This window comes from Bos grunniens, chromosome 21, assembly GCF_055505025.1.
Source record: "Bos grunniens cultivar Pamir isolate PY7600 chromosome 21, Bosgru_T2T1.0, whole genome shotgun sequence".
Taxonomy (NCBI): domain Eukaryota; kingdom Metazoa; phylum Chordata; class Mammalia; order Artiodactyla; family Bovidae; genus Bos; species Bos grunniens.
The window spans coordinates 9,004,343-9,026,855 of record NC_141185.1 but is presented as its reverse complement, the minus strand read 5'-3'; positions in this window follow the sequence as shown (position 1 = coordinate 9,026,855).

Sequence of the window (22,513 nt, the reverse complement as noted above, 5' to 3'; positions counted from 1 at the left end):
ATCTCTTACTGGGCACTAAACCACCCCAAAATTTAGTGGCATAAGACAACAGCCGTTCCATTATAGGCACAATTCTGTGGGTTAGGAATGGAGACATCTGTGCTCCACAAGAGGCTGGCCTCAGCTCGGACGTCTTATAGAATCAGAGACGGCCAAGCAGCCCACCAAAGCTGCAGGCTGTGTTCCTTGCCTCTTCTCCACCCCGTGTTTGCTAGGACTGGATTATTCAAGATGAATTTGTGCTCATATGTCTGATGACTGGGCTGGGATCACTAGAACAGCCGGGCCCAGCTTGGCATCTTGCTCCCAGTACACGCCTCTGAGTGGCTAGCTCGGGCATCCTTCCAACACAGAGATCTTAGGTGAACTGGACCGCTGGCCCCTTTCCAGAGTGAGTAATCCAAGGCCAAACCAAAACTCCAAGGGCTCTTATCACCTAGACTTAGAATTCAGTGTTCCTCCTCCCACATTCTGCTGACCAAGCAAGTCACTAAGGCCAGTCCCGGTTCCAGAGGAAGGGAAACAAACTCCACCTCTCCATCAGCAGAGTGCCAGAATCAGCAGCCATCTTTATGCTTTAAAGCCCATCCTGCCTATCTGCCGTGACCCAGTGTTCCAGCTGGTGCTCTCTCCATGCCCTTCTCCACGGGGTTCCAGAACCATCCTTCTTAACCACAGATCAAACCATGTCATCTTCCCGCCCCCTGCACACACCCACTCGCGTGCACGCACACACACACTCACAAATATAGAGTTCTTCAGTTGTTACCAACCAGGGTTCTTGGCCTTCCCCCAATCAGTAGAAATTGACTAGAGACCAGAGGAGAAATTCAGGCAAGGCTTTATTGGGGCCCCTGCTTGCTTGCTTCTTGAGGGGGAGGCAAGTTTCTTCCTTGGTGGAGGGGGTCTGCCCTCCCCACCAGACGGTACTGTGTACAAGGGACATGTGCGGTACCCTGTTTTTGCTCCCAACCCCCTGGCTTTTCTCTAGGCTGTTCAAAAGTGGCAGTTAAATTTTTTTGGTCTCTTTGTATCTTTTGTCCAGCATTTGCCCCAAATGTGCACTGTTATTCAGTCACTAAATTGTGTCTGACTCTGCGATTCCTTGGACTGCAGCATGCCGGGTGTCTCTGTCCTTCACCATCTCCTGGAGCTTGCTCAAACTCATGTCCATTGAGTCAGTGGTGCCAAATGTGCAGGCTTGCAGTTATTTTCAGTCCCATACAGTTTCTTTGTATCTTGTTGCTTGATGGCAGGTGTATCCAGGTGCAAACAAAGGATTCCAGGTCCCAACTTTTGTCATCATCTCCCCTGAAGGCTCCCTGAGTTCCTTGGTGTTCACAGCTCAGGAAGTTCTTCAGGGCCCAGCCTCTACACACTTCTCTACTCCTCTCCCTCATCTCCTGTTCTCCATCCTAATTTAGTCACACTACTCCCTCCATATCCACTGGAGAATTGGTTCCAGCCCCCGCTGCCACTGTGGATACCAAATTCTCACATGGTATTTGCCCCATGTGAGAATTCAAAAGGGCTCAAGCCCCTTTTATATAATGGGCCTCTGTATCCACAGTTTTAGATACACCAATTCATTCATCTTGGAACCTGCAGATACAAAGGCCACTGCACTTGTCATTCCAGAAATCCCCCTGTCTTTATCTGGGGGCTTTACACGTGCTGCCTCCATAGCAGTCCTGCCTCCTCTGACTATTTCCTCCAGCAGCAGCTCATCTTTCAGACAAAGCATCTCTGACATCTGCCCCACCCCAGCCCACCCTTCAGGGTGTGCCTTTATCTCATGCACTTTGTCATATCTGTTCATGCATCCTTCCTCCCTTTTAGGCAATGAGCTCCTTGCAGCCAGGAGCCATATTGCTTTCTTTTTATGTTTTTTAAGTCTTTACTGAATTTGCTACAACACTGCTGCTGTTTCACGTTTTGGTCATAAGGCAGGTGGGATCTTAGCTCTCCAAGCAGGAGTTGAACCCACACCCCTGGCATTGGAAGGTGAAGTCTTAACCACTGGGCCAACAGGGAAGTCCCAGGAGCCATATTTCTGAGGGTGTTGTCTTTGCCTGAGAGAGGACACAGAAGCAGCGTGCATATTTTGTCCACCTGATGCGAAGAGCCAACTCATTGGAAAAGATCCTGATGCTGGGAAAGACTGAGGGCAAGAGGAGAAGAGGGCAGCAAAGGATGGGATGAGATGGTTGGATGGTGTCACTGATTCAATGAACATGAGTTTGAGCAACTCTGGGAGATAGTGAAGGACAGGGAATCCTGACATGCTGCAGTTCATGGGGTGGGAAAGTGTCAGATACAACTTAGCAACTATACAACAATGTTACAGACGAAGTGACCCAACCAAAAACACACACTGGGAGTAAGAAGGGGAGTTAGAATCAAGCTTCTTGGGCTTGATTCTGAATTCTGGATGGCTTGGATGTCTTTGCTCAAGGCACGTGCCTGAAGAAGCTTGCTGCAGTCCAACCAGAATAGTTTCAATATCTGCAAATGGGTGTATGGAAAATGCAGTCCTCTGAAATGTGTCTTACTCACTCGCTGGAGGTCCAGCCCCACCATGGGGTTCGCTTTTGCCTGGGCTGCTTCCAGAGAAGCCTTCTGGGGAAAAGGATCAATGGCAAAATTGGTAGATCCAGAAAGGCTTTTGCAATAAAAGCTTTTTATGCCTCTTGTTCAAAGCGTTTAAGTGCCTTTTAGATCACAGATTGAACCATCGACATTATAAAGTGGAACCTTTTAATACCAAAATACACTTCCAGAGTAAAATTCCATTATGGGAAAAAGCATTTCACGGCACCAGGCTAGATAATACTCTCATGTGTAATAGGATATATGAAATGTTTGATGATAAACAGTTTCTCAGCATTGTAATAAGAAGATTCACGCCACTCTGTGTGTGTGTGAGTATGTTGTGTACGCATAAGAAGTTTCATCTCATTTTGGACACCAGTTTCTTTATCTGTGAGTAGTAAGAATTGGGGTTGATGGGCACTGAGGTGCTTCCTGTTGTCAGATTATATGGAAAAGTCATTTTCCTACTCTTGGTTTCCATTTTCTCATTCTTAAAATGAGGGCTTTCGAATCAATCAGGAAACTTTTAGTTGCAAGTGATAGCTCAAACTGTCTTAAGCAAAACAAAACAAAACAAAAAAAAGTGACCATCATGGCTCATGTCTCTACAAACCTCGGAGTGTTTTGGTTCAGGGAACGGTGTATCCAGCAATGTTACAAGGACTTGGTGCCCCTCTGTCTCTTGATATTGTGGTCGGTCAAGCTCCTTCCCTTTGCCCCAAGTTCACATTCTCGGCCAGGAGAGCAGAAAGAGAACTTTTTCTCAGTATTTCCCACCAAAGCCCCTGAGTCGAACCTCATCTGCTCAGATTGGATCATGTGTCCCTCCTTGGGCCAATCAGCATTTTTGGGTACAATTACACTAGTGGGCCAGACCTGGGTCACGTGACCACCCAGCGTGGAAGCAGGAAGTAGGGTCTGCACCTTTCAGCTGTGAAGTAAAAGTTATAGAGGATGGTTCCCTTTGGACTCCTAGGAAGCTGCTCATAGAGGAAGGAGGAGAGGATGTGGGCAGAGGAAACAGCAGATATGAATTTGGGGTTGAACTCACTCTAGCTGGCCCGGAGGCTTGCTCAAGCTGTAGACGCTTGTGAATAAGAAATGCCCGGTGCCAGAGGCACTTTTGAGATGATTAAATCCCATGTTTTTGCTTCAAGTTAAAGAGACTGAGGCTCAGAGGGGAGAAGTGACTGACTCAAGGTCATTTGAGTCTTCAGTAGCAGGCCTACCACAAGCATTCAGGTCTTTTACCCTCAGCTTCACGCTCTTGGACTCTCCTCTTTGAACTCTGCAGCAAGAGAGGCCTCCTGGAAAGGGGTGACCCAGGGGAGCCTCTCCTCGGTCTGGATCGAGCTTTGCTGTTTATACTAGCTTCTGCTGACAGCAACCCTCCGGCGCAGCAAATCTGAATATTTCAGGTTGGCTGATGCCTTCTGAGTTTCCTTACACAGTTAGGACCCTCAGATGTGATTTCTGATTATGCTACTGATTTGCTGTGTGCTCTTGGTCAGGTCACTTAACCTCTCTGGGCAGCAGTTTCTCAATTTGTAAATTTACCCTTATATCAGAGTGCCTCCTTATTGCTCTCTCCCCACAGGTAGCCCCGGGATCTCTTGTGTTCTAGAAGACCTCCCAGGGGGATCTCTTGAGTGTATTAGAATACATCTCAGGAATGTATTAAATGGTGTTGTATTCTAGAAGTTCACAATCGAGGTTTCCATGAAGGCTTGACTAACTTCTCTAAGGAAGAATTTGTATTTTAACAAAGGATTTAAAGGGTACAGGGGCTTTCTTATAATGAGAGTGTTCCAGGTCGTGTGGGATGGACATATACCCAGCTCTGGAGAAGACCACACCTGGGTTCAAACTTTGACTCCTCCAGCTGGTTTAACCTTAAACTTCTGGTAAAACCAGAGATGGCCTCTGTTTCCATCTCTGGAGAGTGGGGATCCTTCAGAGTGGTTGTGCTTGTGCCAGAGCAGGATCCAATCTGGGGAGAACACGTGGCAGCAGGGGCCATGCCCAGCAGTACCTGAAGTCAGAAGGAAATTGTCAGCACAGCCCCCTCTCTGTATCCCATTCAAGGGAATAATGGCAGTGACATTACCTCTCTGGTGTTATGGGTTGAATCATGTCCCCAACAAGTTCAAGTCCTAACCCCTGTACCTGCAAATATTTGGAAATAGTCATTGCAGTTGTAACCAAGTTAAAGATTTTGAGATGAGATCGTCCTGGGTTTAGGGTGGGTCCTAAATCCAGGGACTGGTGTCCCTAAAAGAGAAAGAAGAGGGAGATTTGATGGACACAGAGGAGAAGGCCATGAGAAGACAGAGGCAGAGATTGAAGTGATGCTGCCACAAGCCAAGGAGTGCTGAGACATGCCCAGAGCCACGAGAAGCTGGAAGAGTCAAGGGAAGGTTCTCCCCTAGTTTTTGATCCTGATGACACTTTGGGGGGATTGTTTTTTTCATTTGTTCTTTTAATATTTATTTAATTTATTTATTTGGCTGCACCAGGTCTTAGTTATGGCATGTGGGATCTAGTTCCCTGACCACGGATTGAACTTAGGTCCCCTGCATTGGGAGTTTGGATCATTAGCCACTGGACCACCTGGGAAATCCCCCTGCTGACACTTTGATTTTGGACTTCTGGTCTTCAGAACTATGAGAGATACATTTCTACTCTTTTAAGCCACCTGTTTGTAGCAATTTGTCATGGCAGCCACAGGAAACGAATAGAGCTACCAACCTAAGTTTATGATAAAACAGAAACTTCGGGACTTCCCAGGCGGCTCAGTGGTAAAGAATCCACCTGCCAAGCAGGAGATGGAGGTTTGATCTCTGGGTTGGGAAGATTCCCTGGAGAAGGAAATGGCAGCCCACTGCAGTATTCTTGCCTGGGAAATCCCATGGACAGAGGAGCCTGGCGGGCTACAGTCCACGGGGTCACAGAGTCAGACACAACTTAGCAACAAAACAACAACAACAAAAACCTTCCAGCTACTGTCTGTTCTGCTCGCTTTCATAAGCTCTGCCCTTTGTGGGACTCCCCTGGTGGTCCAGTGGCTAAGACTCCTAGCTCCCAAAGCAAGGGCCCCGGGTTTGATCCCTGATCAGGGAACTAGATCCCACATGCCACAACGAAGAGTTCACATGTTGCAACTAAGACCCAGTACAGCCAAACAGATAAACGATAAAAACAGAAACTTTGCAAGTTCTGTGGCCTTGACTCAAACTGCCTTTCTGACTACAAGGTAATTTCATCTCTCTCTCTCTCTCTCGCCCCTCCCCTCGATTCATTCTCAGCATGTGCCCTATCTTTATGTTCAGTCTGATTACCCATGGAAATTTCCCCTACTGAGCTGATTAATCAAAATACTGAGTCATTCATATTACGCTTATAAATTCCTGATGGTGCTTAAACATAGTAACAGATACGTGCAAATAAACCCAGCTACAACCAGAGTGATTATTGGTGATTTAATTCCCTCCAGGATCATAAGAGGGAGTGAAATTATATGGCGGGACTGCATTTTTAATGATATGTGTTTACTAATAGGAAACATATCAATACATTATACATGTATAGGCTTTGGTGAGTCAGCCACCTCAAACTATTCACTTGTTCATTCAACAGATTTTTATGGGCCTGGGTACCAGGCACTGTGCAAGCCCTCTGCTCTTAGGGAATCTTTCTTCTCATGCAGGAGACAAGCAACTGACTGTGCGAAGACACTGGATGTTGACTTTGAAGGTGAGAGCTTTAAAGGAAGAATACAGGGTGCTGAGAGAGTAAAGTTGAATGCAGTGGTTGAGGGCGTGGGCTCTGGAGGCAGAATCCTTGGATTTGAGTCCCAGCCCTTTCACACGTTAGCTGTGTACCTAAAATAAACTACTGACATTGTTGGGCTCCCTTTCTCAGTTCTATAATCCTTCAGTTCACTTCAGTCACTCAGTCATGTCTGACTCTTTGAGACCCCATGAACTGTAGCCCTCCAGGCTCCTCCATCCAAGGGGATTCTCCAGGCAAGAATACTGGAGTGGATTGCCATGCCCTCCTGCAGGGGATCTTCCTGACTCAGGAATCAAACCCAAGTCTCTTGCATCTCTTGCATTGGCAGGCAGATTCTTTACCACCAGCACCACCTAGGAAGCCCTTCAGGCCTGGTACTTTTAGGTTTTCAATGGGTAGCCTGTAATGAACCAGAAATTAACTTGAAATAACCAAGCTCCTCTGACTTGGGTAGGACTCAGTCTCCTTTGCAAGGGGCAGCAGCTGGCTCTGCCTGCTCTTTCAACCTTCCAACTGTTGCTTCCCTTTTGTGCAGCCTTGGAGGTTTTCTCATGCAGCTGACTCTTCAGTCTCAGAGGATTGTGGTTTTCTTCTTGAGTTCTAGCCACCTTGTGGCCTATAGACTGTGGAGTGTTCTCAATGGAAAGGTCTGATAAACATGGGTCTCCCACACACTGGCTCCCTTGTTTCAAGGGTCACATCCCCTTCAGTCTGCCTGCTGTTGGCTACTGTCCTGTGGGAGATGAGCATGATGTAAGTGAGTCCACCATGGCCCCTGGAACTCTCTGTTTTCGTTTTTGGTTATGCTAGGTCTGTGTTGCTGCATGTGGGCTTTCTCTAGCTGCAGGGATGGGGGGTCCACTCCACTGAGGCACGTGTGCTCCTCATGGCACTGGCTTTTCTTGTTGCAGAGCATGAGCTTCAGGTGCACTGGCTCAGTGGTTGTGGCACGTGGAATCTTCCTGGACAAGGGGTTGAACCCATGTCACCTGCATTGGAAGGAGGATTCTTATCCACTGCACCACCAGGGAAGTCCTTTGACTTTTTTTTTTTTTTGGATCTACATTCCCTCCTTGGGTTAGTTCATCCATCCTCACGGATAAGCCATTTTCATGTCTTTTCTTTTAAATTAATTTTTATTGCTTTATAATGCCGTGTTAGTTTCTGCTGCTGCTGCTAAGTCGCCTCAGTCGTGTCCGACTCTGTGTGACCCCAGAGACGGCAGCCCACCAGGCTCCCCCGTCCCCGGGATTCTCCAGGCAAGAACACTGGAATGGGTTGCCATTTCCTTCTCCAATGCATGAAAGTGAAAAGTGAAAGTGACGTCGCTCAGTCGTGTCCGACTCTGTGCGACCCCATGGACTGCAGCCCACCAGGCTCCTCCGTCTGTGGGATTTTCCAGGCAACAGTACTGGAGTGGGGTGCCGTTGCCTTCTCCGTGTGTTAGTTTCTACTGTACAGTAAAGTAAATCAGCCATGTGTGTACACATATTCCCTCTTTTTTGGATTTCCTTCCCATTCAGAGAGCACTGAGTGGGGTTCTCTTAGCTGTGCAGGAGGTCTTCATTAGTTCTCTATTTTACACAAATTATAAATAGTGTATATATGTCAATCCAAGTCTCCTAGTTCACTCCGCTCTCCCTTCTTTACCCGCTTGGTGTTCATACTATTCTCTATGTTTGTGTCTCTGTTTTGCAAATGAGATCATCTATATAATTTTTATAGATTCCACATATATGCATTAATATACAATGTTTATTTTCCCCTTTCTGACTTAGAGTCTGCATGACAGACTGTAGGTCATCCAAGTCTCTACAGACGACCCAATTTCGTTCCTTTTTTATGGCTGTGTAATATTCTATTGTCCACTTCCATTTCTAACAAGCTGACTATGTGATGATGATTCCCAAGGTTTTCTTTTTACCCTCTGAAATCTGCATAGATATGAACATAAAGATAGAGCAGCGGGCCTTTAAGATGTAGAAGTTGAGGCTGAAGAAGAAGTGCTAGCAGGCAGCATTGCAAAGTTTTCAGAAAAGGAAAGTGGAACCAAGGCAGACTCTAGTGTTATAGAGACCCATTATCATTTCTTTTCTTTAAAATTAATTTTTTGTTGCTTTATAATAAGGAGGAGGAGCATGTTCAGGAGGAGAACATGCTTTAAGGAGAGATAATGGGCCAACCATGGGCCAGTGGTCTTATCTTGTTCTCCTATCCTGAGAACCTAGCACAGCACCCCGGCTGTAGTAGGTGTTCAATAAACCTTTGTTAAACAATAAATGAATAAACTTCGATTTACACAAGCAGATTCCTTAAAGGGCTCTGCACTGTGTCCTGAATCCTCTTAAAATTGCTTCACAGATTTTTAAAACACCTGAGGCTTTATCTCTGTGCTGTAAGACCAATGCCCGGCAGAGGAAACAATGATCTAGTTCACAGATTATCCTGTGGATTAGTTCTAATTTCCAAAGATAAATGTTACCTCTGTAAGGTCATGAGTTCTGCCTCTGCTGCAGGTGTTCGCTTCTGAAAATATTGTCTGAGCTCAGCTCCCTGGTGAGAAATACAAATCCTGGGAAATTGCAACCTGGGTTTCTTTTATAATGGTCACTAATGGTCTGCAATCAAGGCACACCTGTTAGAGGCAAAACAACAATTGACTTGTTTGCTTGATGTGCATATAATTTATCAACAGCCTGATTATTCACTCTCTCTCAAGGTATTATCCAGAGAAATAGATGCAGAAAAAGAGTGGGGAAAAGTCCGCTGACCTAATTTCAGTAGGGAGTGTGGACTTATCATGGCTTTGGAGTCAAAGAATCCCAAGTATAAAAGCCCACTGTCACCAATGAGACACAGTCATGGTTAAAGATCCTATTCTCATATAACAGGAAATTATAATCATGCTTGCCTTTCAGGACTGATAATAAGGATTACGTAAGTCAGCCACTTCTCAATGCTTCCCATAACAGATGTGCAATGCCTTTTCATTTCAGCCCCATTTTGCTATTTTCTAGGAATTCTGTTAATCTCCACCTGATCTTGACACTTATGTCAGTGATCAGATTTCTGAAGATCTGGGATCACGTGTGTTCTACATTCCTTTTGACATCATTGGTCTTACAGCACAGAGACAAAAACCTCAGGGGGTTTAAAAATCTGTGAAGCAGCTTTAAGAGGATTCAGGACACAGAGCAGAGCCCTTCAAGGAATCTGCTCGTGTAAATCGAAGTTTATTCATTTATTGTTTAACAAAGGTTTATTGAACACATTCTATAGTCCAGGTAGGAAGAGCATAATCATTGACATCTCAGAGTTGAGTTCAAATCCTGCCTCAACCACTTATTGGTTGTGTGACTTTGGGCAAATTGCCTGCCTAAGTTCTCCAAGACTTAATTTCCACATCTGTAAAACTGGCTAATTATGGTTCCTACCTCACAGAGCTACTGGGAAAACCAAAGGAGACACTAGATGTGAAGTATTTGGGACCATGTCTGGTGCATGATAACTGCTGAGATATGTTCAGTTCAGTTCAGTTCAGTTCAGTTGCTCAGTCATGCCCGACTCTGTGTGACCCCATGAATTACAGCACACCCGGCCTCCCTGTCCATCAGCAACTCCTGGAGTTTACTCAAACTCATGTCCATCGAGTCTGTGATGCCATCCAGCCATCTCATCCTCTATCATCCCCTTCTCCTCCTGCCCCCAATCCCTCCCAGAGTCTTTTCCAATGAGTCAACTCTTCACATGATGTGGCCAAAGCACTGGAGTTTCAGCTTTAGCATCAGTCCTTCCAATGAACACCCAGGACTGATCTCCTTTAGGATGGACTGGTTGGATCTCCTTGCAGTCCAAGGGACTCTCAAGAGTCTTCTCCAACACCACAGTTCAAAAGCATCAATTCTTTGGCACTCAGCTTTCTTCACAGTCCAACTCTCACATCCATACATGACCACTGGAAAAACCATAGCCTTGACTAGACGGACCTTTGTTGGCAAAGTAATGTCTCTGCTTTTCAATATGCTATCTAGGTTGGTCATAACTTTCCTTCCAAGAAGTGTCTTTTAATTTCATGGCTGCAGTCACCATCTGCAGTGATTTTGGAGCCCCCCAAAATAAAGTCTGAGACTGTTTCCACTGTTTCCCCATCTAGTTCCCATGAAGTGATGGGACCAGATGTCATGATCTTAGTTTTCTGAACGTTGAGCTTTAAGCCAACTTTTTCACTCTCCACTTTCACTTTCTTCAAGAGGCCTTTTAGTTCCTCTTCACTTTCTGTCATAAGGGTGGTGTCATCTGCATATCTGAGGTTATTGATATTTCTCCCTGCAATCTTGATTCCAGCTTGTGTTTCTTCCAGCCCAGCATTTCTCATGATGTACTCTGCATAGAAGTTAAATAAGCAGGGTGACAATATACAGCCTTGATGTACTCCTTTTCCTATTTGGAACCAGTGTGTTGTTCCATGTCCAGTTCTAACTGTTGCTTCCTGACCTGCATATAGGTTTCTCAAGAGGCAGGTCAGGTGGTCTGGGATTCCCATCTCTTTCAGAATTTTCCACAGTTTATTGTGATCCACACAGTCAAAGGCTTTGGCATAGTCAATAAAGCAGAAATAGATGTTTTTCTGGAACTCTCTTGCTTTTCCCATGATCCAGCGGATGTTGGCCATTTGATCTCTGGTTCCTCTGCCTTTTCTAAAACCAGCTTCAACATCTGGAAGTTCACGGTTCACATATTGCTGAAGCCTGGCTTGGAGAATTTTGAGCGTTACTTTACTAGTGTGTGAGATGAGTGCAATCATGCGGTAGTTTGAGCATTCTTTGGCATTACCTTTCTTTGGGATTGGAATGAAAACTGACCTTTTCCAGTCCTGTGGCCACTGCTGAGTTTTCCAAATTTGCTGGCATATTGAGTGCAGCACTTTCACAGCATCATCTTTCAGGATTTGAAATGGAATTCCGTCACCTCCACTAGCTTTGTTCGTAGTGATGCTTTCTAAGGCCTACTTGACTTCACATTCCAGAATATCTGGCTCTAGGTGAGTGATTACACCATTGTGATTATCTGGGTCATAAAGATCTTTTTTGTACAGTTCTTCTGTGTATTCTTGCCACCTCTTCTTAATATCTTCTGCTTCTGTTAAGTCCTTACCATTTCTGTCCTTTATCATGCCCATTTTTGCATGAAGTGTTCCCTTGGAATCTCTAATTTTCTTGAAGAGATCTCTAGTCTTTCCCAATCTGTTGTTTTCCTCTATTTCTTTGCATTGATCACTGAGGAAGGCTTTCTTATCTCTCCTTGCTATTCTTTGGAACTCTGCATTCAGATGCTTATATCTTTCCTTTGCTCCTTTGCTTTTCGCTTCTCTTCTTTTCACAGCTATTTGTAAGGCCTCCCCAGACAGCCATTTTGCTTTTTTGCATTTCTTTTCCATGGGGATGGTCTTGATCCCTGTCTCCTGTACAATGTCACAAACCTCATTCCATAGTTCATCAGGCACTCTATCTATCAGATATAGTCCCTTAAATCTATTTCTCACTTCTACTGTATAATCATAAGGGATTTGATTTAGGTCATACCTGAATGGTCTAGTGGTTTTCCCTACTTTCTTCAATTTAAGTCCGAATTTGGCAATAAGGAGTTCATGATCTGAGCCACAGTCAGCTCCTGGTCTTGTTTTTGCTGACTGTATAGAGCTTCTCTATCTTTGGCTGCAAAGAATATAGTCAATCTGATTTCAGTGTTGACCATCTGGTGATGTCCATGTGTAGAGTCTTCTCTTGTGTTGTTGGAAGAGGGTGTTTGCTATGACCAGTGCGTTCTCTTGGCAAAACTCTATTAGCCTTTGCCCTGCTTCATTCTGTATTCCAAGGCCAAATTTGCCTGTTACCCCAGGTGTTTCTTGACTTCCTACTTTTGCATTCCAGTCTCCTATAATGAAAAGGACACCTTCTTTGGGTGTTAGTTCTAAAAGATCTTGTAGGTCTTCATAGAACTGTTCAACTTCAGCTTCTTCAGAGTTACTGGTTGGAGCATAGGCTTGGATTACTGTGATATTGAATGGTTTGCCTTGCAAGCGAACAGAGATCATTCTGTTGTTTTTGAGATTGCATCCAAGTAGTGCATGTCGGACTCTTTTGTTGACCATGATGGCCACTCCATTTCTTCTGAGGGATTCCTGCCCGCAGTAGTAGATATAATGGTCATCTGAGTTAAATTCACCCATTCCAGTCCATTTTAGTTCACTGATTCTTAGAATGTCGACATTCACTCTTGCCATCTCGTTTGACCACTTCCAATTTGCCTTGATTCATGGACCTGACATTCCGGGTTCCTGTGCAATCTTGCTCTTACAGCATCGGACCTTGCTTCTATCACCAGTGGTGATAGAAGGTCCGATGCTGAGATATGTTGGTTGCTATTATTTAGAAATATTTGCCTGTAGACTAATTGATAGGCTGTGGGTTTAGTTAAAGCCAGGAAGTGGTGATGGTGATGATACGTGGAAAAAGGGAAAAACACTTTCCACACAGTGACTATATTTAGCATCAAATCTCTCTAATTCTTTTGTCATGAAAGGATTTTGTTTTGCTCAGAGACCCTTTGAGTCTCATAATAATGCTTATATATAGTGCCTTTTGTCTCAGAATCTTGGAGCAGTCTTGAAATCAAAACATAACAAGAATTGGATGGTTGCAAAGATAAAAGCAACAATTTGCTTTTGTTTTTGAAAAAGCTCTTCTAACTTTCCTTGTTTGCAACTTGGCAGCTGGATGTGAACATGTATGTATATGTGACCTGGGTCCATGGCAAACCCCTGACAATCCACAATGGCAGCTGCTTGTAGCTTGGCTCTTGGAGATGGAGTGAAGTGCACCTCCTGATGTTTTGAAGGAAGAAAATAAGAGAGGGATGAGCAGAAGGAGGAGGCAAAAACTTTACTGAGTGCATACCAGGAGCAAGGAATGTTACACATGCTATTTTATTGAATCCCAACAACTGCTAGCATTTACAGATAAGGGAGGAGGCTCAGTGAGGTCAATAATTTATCCAAGGTGATGCAGCAATTAAATGTAGAAAGAAGTCCCAGAATCTGTTTCCTTCATAAAACCTACACTCCTATCACATTACCACACTGCTTCCTCCTTTCTTTAAGGATGTTTGCCTTCACTTTCAAAAAGCATGGGGTGGGAGAAAGGAGGAAAGCGCCACATCACTGAGAGAGTTCGGGAGTGTCAGATCCAATGTGCAACGTGGGGAGTGAAACAAAGAGGAGAGATGATCTGCAGCAAAGTTCTGAGGAAGCAGACACCAAGTAACCTAGAATTTAATAAATTCTAAGGTTCCCTGGTGGCTCAGATGGTAAAGAATCTTCCCACAATGCAGAAGACCAAGGTTCAGTCCGAGGGTTGGGAAGATCCTCTGGAGAAGAGAATGGCAACCCACTCGAATATCTTTGCCTGGAGAATTCCATGGACAGAGGAGCCTTGCAAACTGTGGTCCACAGGGTTGCAAAGAGTCAGATGCGACCAAGTGACTAACACACACAAGGCTCCATCAGTTGTAAAATAACCCATTATTTCATGTGCTACTAATAAGGAAAAAATAAAACCAACACCAGTTACAATGGCATCGATCAGTTATAGGACACACTCTGATTTTAAAGACTTTTCACATTTTAAAATGTGAAAAGCTTTCTTGTTAGAATTGATACAAGATGTCATTTATTAGGGTCAGTTCCTCTCCCACATTCAGTTCAGTTCAGTTCAGTTGCTCAGTCGTGTCCGACTCTTTGCAACCCCATGAATCGCAGCATGCCAGGCCTCCCTGTCCATCACCAACTCCTGGAGTTCACTCAGACTCACGTCCATCAAGTCAGTGATGCCATCCAGCCATCTCATCCTCTATCATCCCCTTCTCCTCCTGCCCCCAATCCCTCCCAGCATCAGAGTCTTTTCCAATGAGTCAACTCTTTTCATGAGGTGGCCAAAGTACTAGAGTTTCAGCTTTAGCATCATTCCTTCCAAAGAAATCCCAGGGCTGACCTCCTTCAGAATGGACTGGTTGGATCTCCTTGCAGTCCAAGGGACTCTCAAGAGTCTTCTCCAACACCACAGTTCAAAAGCATCAATTCTTTGGTGCTCAGCTTTCTTCACAGTCCAACTCTCACATCCATACATGACCACTGGAAAAACCATAGCCTTGACTAGACGGACCTTTGTTGGCAAAGTAATGTCTCTGCTTTTCAATATGCTATCTAGGTTGGTCATAACTTTCCTTCCAAGGAGTAAGCGTCTTTTAATTTCATGGCTGCAGTCACCATCTGCAGTGATTTTGGAGCCCCCCAAAATAAAGTCTGAGATTGTTTCCACTGTTTCCCCATCTAGTTCCCATGAAGTGATGGGACCAGATGCCATGATCTTAGTTTTCTGAATGTTGAGCTTTAAGCCAACTTTTTCACTCTCCACTTTCACTTTCATCAAGAGGCTTTTTAGTTCCTCTTCACTTTCTGCCATAAGGGTGGTGTCATCTGCATATCTGAGGTTATTGATATTTCTCCTGGCAATCTTGATTCCAGCTTGTGTTTCTTCTAGCCCAGTATTTCTCATGATGTACTCTGCATAGAAGTTAAATAAGCAGGGTGACAATACACAGCCTTGACATACTCCTTTTCCTATTTGGAACCAGTGTGTTGTTCCATGTCCAGTTCTAACTGTTGCTCTCCCACAATAGCTGAAGTTTAATGCAGGGTGCAATGACCATTCCAGGTATTTTAAACACAGAGGGATTTAATATAGGGAGTTAGGTACTCATAAAATTGCTGAAGGGCTAGACTAGCGGACGCTAGTGAAAGCACGACAGAACTGCTTTACCTGGGAAGCCACTAGCTCTGCTACAATCAAAAAGAGGAAGAATGAGGAGGCGGCCATGGGAACTAGAGAGTTCAGGAACTCTGCCGGAGTTCTAGTCACTTGCACAGAACACAGCCCACCACTCTCAATTCCAACAGCAATTGCAAGTTTGGGGAGAGTTTTTCTTTAAATTAATTAATTTATTTTAATTGGAGGGTAATTACTTTACAATATTGTGGTGGGTTTTGCCATGCATTGACATGAATCAGCCATGGGTGTACATGTGTCCCCCATCCTGAACCCCCTCCCTCCTCCCTCCCCATCCCCTCCCTCTGGGTTGTCCCAGTGCACCGGCTTTGAGTGCCCTGTTTCATGCATTGAACTTGGACTGGTGATCTATTTCACATATGATAATATACATGTTTCAATGCTATTCTCTCTAATTATCCCACCCTTGCCTTCTTCCACAGAGTCCAAAAGTCTGTTCTTTATATCTGTGTCTCTTTTGCTGCCTTGTGAACAGGGTCGTCGTTACCATTTTTCTAAATTCCATATATATGCATTAATATACTGTATTGGTGTTTTTCTTTTTGACTTACTTCACTCTGTATAAAAGGCTCCAGTTTCATCCACCTCATTAGGACTATTTCAAATGTGTTTTTTTAAATAGCTGAGTAATATTCCATTGTGTATAGGTACCACAGCTTTCTTATCTATTCATCTGCTGATGGACATCTAGGTTGCTTTCATGTCCTGGCTATTATAAACAGTGTTGAGATGAACACTGGGGTACATGTGTTTCTTTCAATTCTGGTTTCCTTGGTGTGTATGCCCAGAAATGGGATTGCTGGGTCGTATGGCAGTTCTCTTTCTAGTTTTTTAAGGATTCTCCACACTGTTCTCCATAGTGGCTGTACTAGTTTGCATTCCCACCAACAGTGTGGAGGGTTCCCTTTTCTCCACACTCTCCAGCATTTATTGTTTGTAGACTTTTGGATAGCAGCCATTCTGACTTTCGTGAGATGGTACCTCATTGTGGTTTTGATTTGCATTTCTCTGATAATGAGTGATGTTGAGCATCTTTTCATGTGTTTGTTAGCCATCTGTTTGCCTTCTTTGGAGAAATGTCTATTTAGTTCTTTGGCCCATTTTTTGATTGGGTCATTTATTTTTCTGATATTGAGCTGCATAAGCTGCTTGTATATTTTTCAGATTAATTCTTTGTCAGTTGCTTCATTTACTATTATTTTCTCCCATTCTGAAGGCTTTTCATCTTACTTATAGTTTTATTTGTTGAGTAAAAACTTTTAAGTTTACTTAGGTCCCATTTTTTTATTTTTGCTTTTGTTTCAGTTACTCTGGGAGGTGGGTCATGGAGGATCTTGCTGTGATTTATGTCAGAGAGCGTTTTGCCTGTTTTCCTCTAGGAGTTTTATAGTTTCTGGTCTTACATTCAGATCTTTAAGCCATTTTGAGTTTATTTTTGTGTATAGTGTTAGAAAGTGTTCTAGTTTTATACTTTTACAAGTGGTTGACCAGTTTTCCCAGCACCACTTGTTAAATAGATTGTTCTTTTCTTCATTGTATATTTTTGCTTCCTTTCTCAGAGATAACATGTCCATAGGTGCATGGATTTATTTCTGGGCTTTCTATTTGTTCCATTGATCTACACTTCTGTCTTTGTGTCAGTACCATACTGTCTTGATGACTGGAACTGGAGGAATCAACCTGCCTGACTTCAGGCAGGTTGATTCCTCCAGTTCCACTCTTCTTTCTCAAGATTACTTTTGCTAGTCAAAGTTTTTTGTATTTCCATACAAATTGTGAAGTTATTCATTCTAGTTCTGTGAAAAATACTGTTGGTAGCTTGATATGGATTACATTGACTCTGTAGAGTGCTTTGGGTAGTATAGTTATTTTCACTATATTGATTCTTCCAATCCATGAACATGGTATATTTCTCCATCTATTTCTGTCATCTTGATTTCTTTCATCAGTATTTTATAGTTTTCTATATATAGGTCTTTTGTTTCTTTAGGTAGATGAAGAAAGTCAATGATGAATGTGATTGTTTCCTTAATTTCTCTTTCTGTCTTCTCATTGTTAGTGTATAGAAATGCAAGGGATTTATGTGTATTAATTTTATATGCTGCAACTTTACTATATTCATTGATTAGCTCTAGTAATTTTCTGGTGGTGTCTTTAGGGTTTTCTATGTACAAGATCATGTCATCTGCAAAGAGTGAGAGTTTCACTTCTTTTCCAATCTGTATTTCTTTTTCTTCTATGATTGCTATGGCTAAAAATTTAAAAACTATGTTGAATAGTAGTGGTGAGAGTGGGCACCCTTGTCTTGTTCTTGACTTTAGGGGAAATGCTTTCAATTTTTCACCATTGAGGATAATGTTTGCTGTGGGTTTATCATATATGGCTTTTATTATGTTGAGGTATGTTCCTTCTATGCCTGCTTTCTGGAGAGTTTTTATGATAAATGGATGTTGAATTTTGTCAAAGGCTTTCTCTGCATCTGTTGATATAATCATATGGTTTTTATCTTTCAATTTGTTAATGTGGTTGTATTGCATTGATTGATTTGTCAATATTTAGGAATCCTTGCATCCCTGGGATAAAGCTCACTTGATCATGATGTATGATCTTTTCAATATGTTGTTGGATTCTGTTTGCTAGAATTTTGTTGAGGATTTTTGCATCTATGTTCATCAGTGATATTGGCCTGTAGTTTTCTTGTTTTGTGGCATATTTGTCTGGTTTGGTATTAGGGTGATGGTGGCCTCATAGAATGAGTTTGGGAGTTTACCTTCCTCTGCAATTTTCTGGAAGAATTTGAGTAGGATGGGTATTAGCTCTTCTCTAAATTTTTGGTAGAATTCACCTGTGAAGCCAACTGGTCCTGGGCATTTGTTTGTTGGAAGATTTTTGATTACAGTTTTGATTTCTGTACTTGTGATGGGTCTGTTAAGATTTTCTATTTCTTCCTGGTTCAGTTTTGGAAGGTTATACTTTTCTAAGAATTTGTCCATTTCTTCCAAGTTGTCCATTTTATTGGCATATAGTTGCTGATAGTAGTCTCTTATGATCCTTTGTATTTCTGTGTTGTCTGTTGTGATTTCTCCATTTTCCTTTCTAATTTTATTGATTTGAATCTTCTCCCTTTTTTTCTTGATGAGTCTGGCTAATGATTTGCCTATTTTATTTACCTTCTCAAAGAATCAGCTTTTAGTTTTGTTGATTTTTGCTGTAGTCTCCTTTATTTCTTTTTCATATATTTCTGCTTTATTTTTATGATTTGTTTCCTTCTACTAGCCCTGGGAGTCTTCATTTCTTCTTTTTCTAGTTGCTTTAGATGTAAAGTTAGGTTATTTATTTGATTTTTCTCTTGTTTCTTGAGGTAAGCTTGCATTGCTATGAACCTTCCCCTTAGCACTGCTTTTACTGAATCCCATAGGTTTTGGGTTGTTGTGTTTTCATTTTCATTTGTTCCTATGCATATTTTGATTTCCTTTTTGATTTATTCTGTGATTTGTTGGTTATTCAGAAGCATGTTGTTTAGCCTCCATATGTTTGTATTTTTAGAAGTTTTTGCTTGTAGTTGACACCTAATCTCACTGCATTGTGATCAGAAAAGATGCTTGAAATGATTTCAATTTTTTTAAATTTACCAAGGCTAGATTTATGACCCAGGATGTGATCTATCCTGGAGAATGATCTGTGTGCCCTTGAGAAAAAGGTGAAATTCATTCTTTTGGGGTGAAACGTCCTATAGTCCAAACCACCCTTAGTTTTGATAATTTTCTAGAAGAACTCATGGAACTCACCAGAAGCTGCTGTACTCATGGATACATTTTATTGTGGGCCAAGGATGCAGATTAAAATTGTAAGGGCAAAAGCAGAGCCCAAGAGATTTCTGAATGTGGAGCTCCTCTCCCTATGGAGTTAGGACAGTTCTACCTTCTCAACATCAACGTGTGACCATGCACATGGAGTGTTACCAACAAGTCACCTACGTCTCGGTGTCCAGGGCTTTTACCAGGGCTCCATCACAAATGTGTGATTCATTGTCCATGTGCTGAGCTCAGTCTCCAGTTCCTCCAGAGGTTGACTGATACCATATGACCCAAAGAATCCACGTAGATTGCATTATTGATCCTTCTAGCATGGCCAGCCACCACACCAAGTCATATTGTGGGACAGTCTGGTGATCCAAGGCCCCCAAGCAAACATAGAGACTCCTAACTGACATTCCAAAGTCTTGGAGATCACCTTGCTGAGGACAAAGGCCAGAGCTGTCTTTAGGCAAGGTTAAATTCTTTAGAATGCACTCACAATTGTACCCACCACCCATCAACCAGGAAGCTCCTACTTCCACCAGCACAGCTGCCTTCTGACACACATAGCATTATACACAGGGCACTGGAACATCGCTGCAGAAAAATCCCAAGACTCCATGACTGTACTGACACTTCACTTTGCCTCCAAATCTTCCTTGAGGAATCTCATGGGAGGAACCTAATTTACATCCAGAATCCTAAGCACTAGGATGCCTGGGAAACACAGCTTTTAGATTTGCAGCCTCTGCAGCAGGAAATGACAGTAGAAGGCAGTAGAAATGTGTGTGAGTGTCAGTACCATATCTGCCACTCCTCCCAACAAGTGGACAGAAAGCAACCCATCCGCTGACCATTCACATCACCCCCAGCTCAGGGAGTTTCACCAGCAGAGTGTGAAACATTTCAGTCACTCTCAGAGGCTCACACATTAAATTTTTCTGTACCATTAATTTCTCAAATCTTGGGGAAGACAAATAACTATGGCACCTTTAAAACCCGCTCAGGAGATACAAACACACGAAATGATGAATGGTCTGTGCACTGCATGGAGAGCAATTAAATGTTTGGTCTTCTGGATCAGTCTAAACCTTGGCTTAAAGTCCAAATGATCACTCACTAGCTGTGTGACCTTGAGTCAGTTACCTTCTCTGAGCTTTAATTTCTTTATCTCTGTAGTCGGGGGAGGGATAATATCAAACTTCAGGGGTTATTGTGAAGATTTTTTGAAATGTTTGTAGATTATTACACAATTCCTGCAAAGTGCTTAAAATTTAGTAAATGGATGCAGCCATCATCATTATCATTATCATCATCAATGTCATCATTATCAGGATGAAGGAAAGGTGAAGGAAACAGTTTCCTAGGACTTTAAAGCCTCTTTCATCCACTTCTGACCTCAGTGTGTTAGTCGCTCAGTCATGTCTGACTCTTTGCAACTCCATGGACTGTAGCCCGCCAGGCTCCTCTGTCCATGGGATTCTCCAGGCAAGAATACTGGAGTGGGTTGCCATTTCCTTCTCCAGGGGATCTTCCTGACTCAGGGATTGAACCGTGGCTCCTGCATTGGCAGACAGGTTCTTTCCCACTGAGCCACTAAGGAAGCCTGTAATCATTGATTATTGTATCATTAAATCTGAAAGAACCTATCTCTTCTATTGTGAGAGTTGCTAGATTAGTCCAGCTGAGTAACTAGGTCAGTGTTACCTTGACTATGAGGTCTGGCAGAACAGTGCGTTCTTCCTGCATTCTCGGTGCACGGAGTCTAAGAGTCACCGTATTATCTCATTACATTTTCTAAGAGTCAGCAGGTATGACTGATACCAAGATGGATTTAGAGTCAGCCAGCCCTACTGGCCGCCACTAGCAGTGCAACCTTGAGCAAATCATTTCATTTCTCTGGGATTTTGTATCCTCATCTGGACACTGGGGATTATATTACTTACCTCTCAGAGTTACATGAGATAGTTTTCCCAGCATATAATAAATACTCATAAAAATCATTGTTACTAGAATTTGTAATCATGTCTATATATGTCTGGATTATAAATCTGTAAGGATACTGTAGATTGTATCAACCACTGTATCAAGTGGTTGGCACATGGTAAAAGTGCTAACTTTATCCTCAAAAGTCCTTGCTAAAATGGAAATAGGGGCTCTGGACCCCCGGGATGAGATCAGAAGGGGATGGAGGAGTAGGAACCTGGCCGGGGCACTCTGAAGACTTCTGAACATATTCTGTTCCTCATTCCTCTCCCTTTCCCCTCACCCCAGGAGGTAATAATCTCTTGGGTTGTTGTTAGGATGCCTACACTGAGCAAGGACACCCTAGCAGCTTTGTTTCATGAAGATCAAAGCCCTTCTCAGACACAACCTCGTCTACCTCTCATTGGCCTTGGGAGGTGCAGAACTGGTTGGTCCAGGATGCTTGTGCCCATTCTATAGATGGAAACAACAAGGGCAAGTACTCATAAACTGACTCATTGTCAGGTCCAGTATCTGCTGAAGCCTGCCAGGGCAGTGTTGCTTGCTAATGACAGTCATGCTTGTTTGAACTTCACAGACTGAGCTTCTGTTATGATCTAGCTACTACCAATCTTCTCTCCCTTTCCCGAAGTTCCCTGTGTTACTGTTCCCGTCTGTGTCTTTATACTCATGTCACCAGGGTTGGAGAGTGCCTGGAAATAAAGGAGGGCACTCCAGAGCCTGACTATGCGGCAAATCAACACAGATTCCATGCATAGATTTTCAGCTGGTCTGCTCTTGCCAGGCAGGAGGAAAAAAATATATTCATCAGGCCGAACCCGCTCATGACTCACCTTGCTTTATCTACCATGATCCATTGTCCAAGAATCTCTTTACCCAACTAAAAGCCAGCATCTTCCATAAATCTCTATCACAGCATTGAAATTATTTCCTTCTAGAAAGTATCCTCATGTACTGAGGCTATGCATAAAGGGGCAGTAAAAGGAAAAAAAAAAAATTTGGAAGCTGGAAGTAGATTCAGGCGGCCTGGAATCACGTAAAGCTTTTTTTTTTTTTTTTCCTCTTTAAGAACAGAGATAGTGCATGTGAAAAAGTGCAGTGCCTAATACATAGTAAGACCTCAGTAAACAATCATTAAATTGGAAACCCCAGAGTTCCCAGAGGTTTGTCTAACTCCTGGTCACACCTGGTGTGAAGAGCTGACTCACTGGAAAAAATTCTGATGCTGGGAAAGATTGAGGGCAGGAGGGGATGATTTTAGCATGACAGAGGATAACATGGTTGGATGGCATCACCGACGTGAGCAGTTCATGGAGTTGCAAAGAGTCAGATACGACTTAGTGACTGAACAACAACAAACATTTGTTTGGATGATATACATATTTTTGAATATATGGCAGGACTATACTCATGAACTTTTCCTCTCAAGTTCAATTCTTAAAT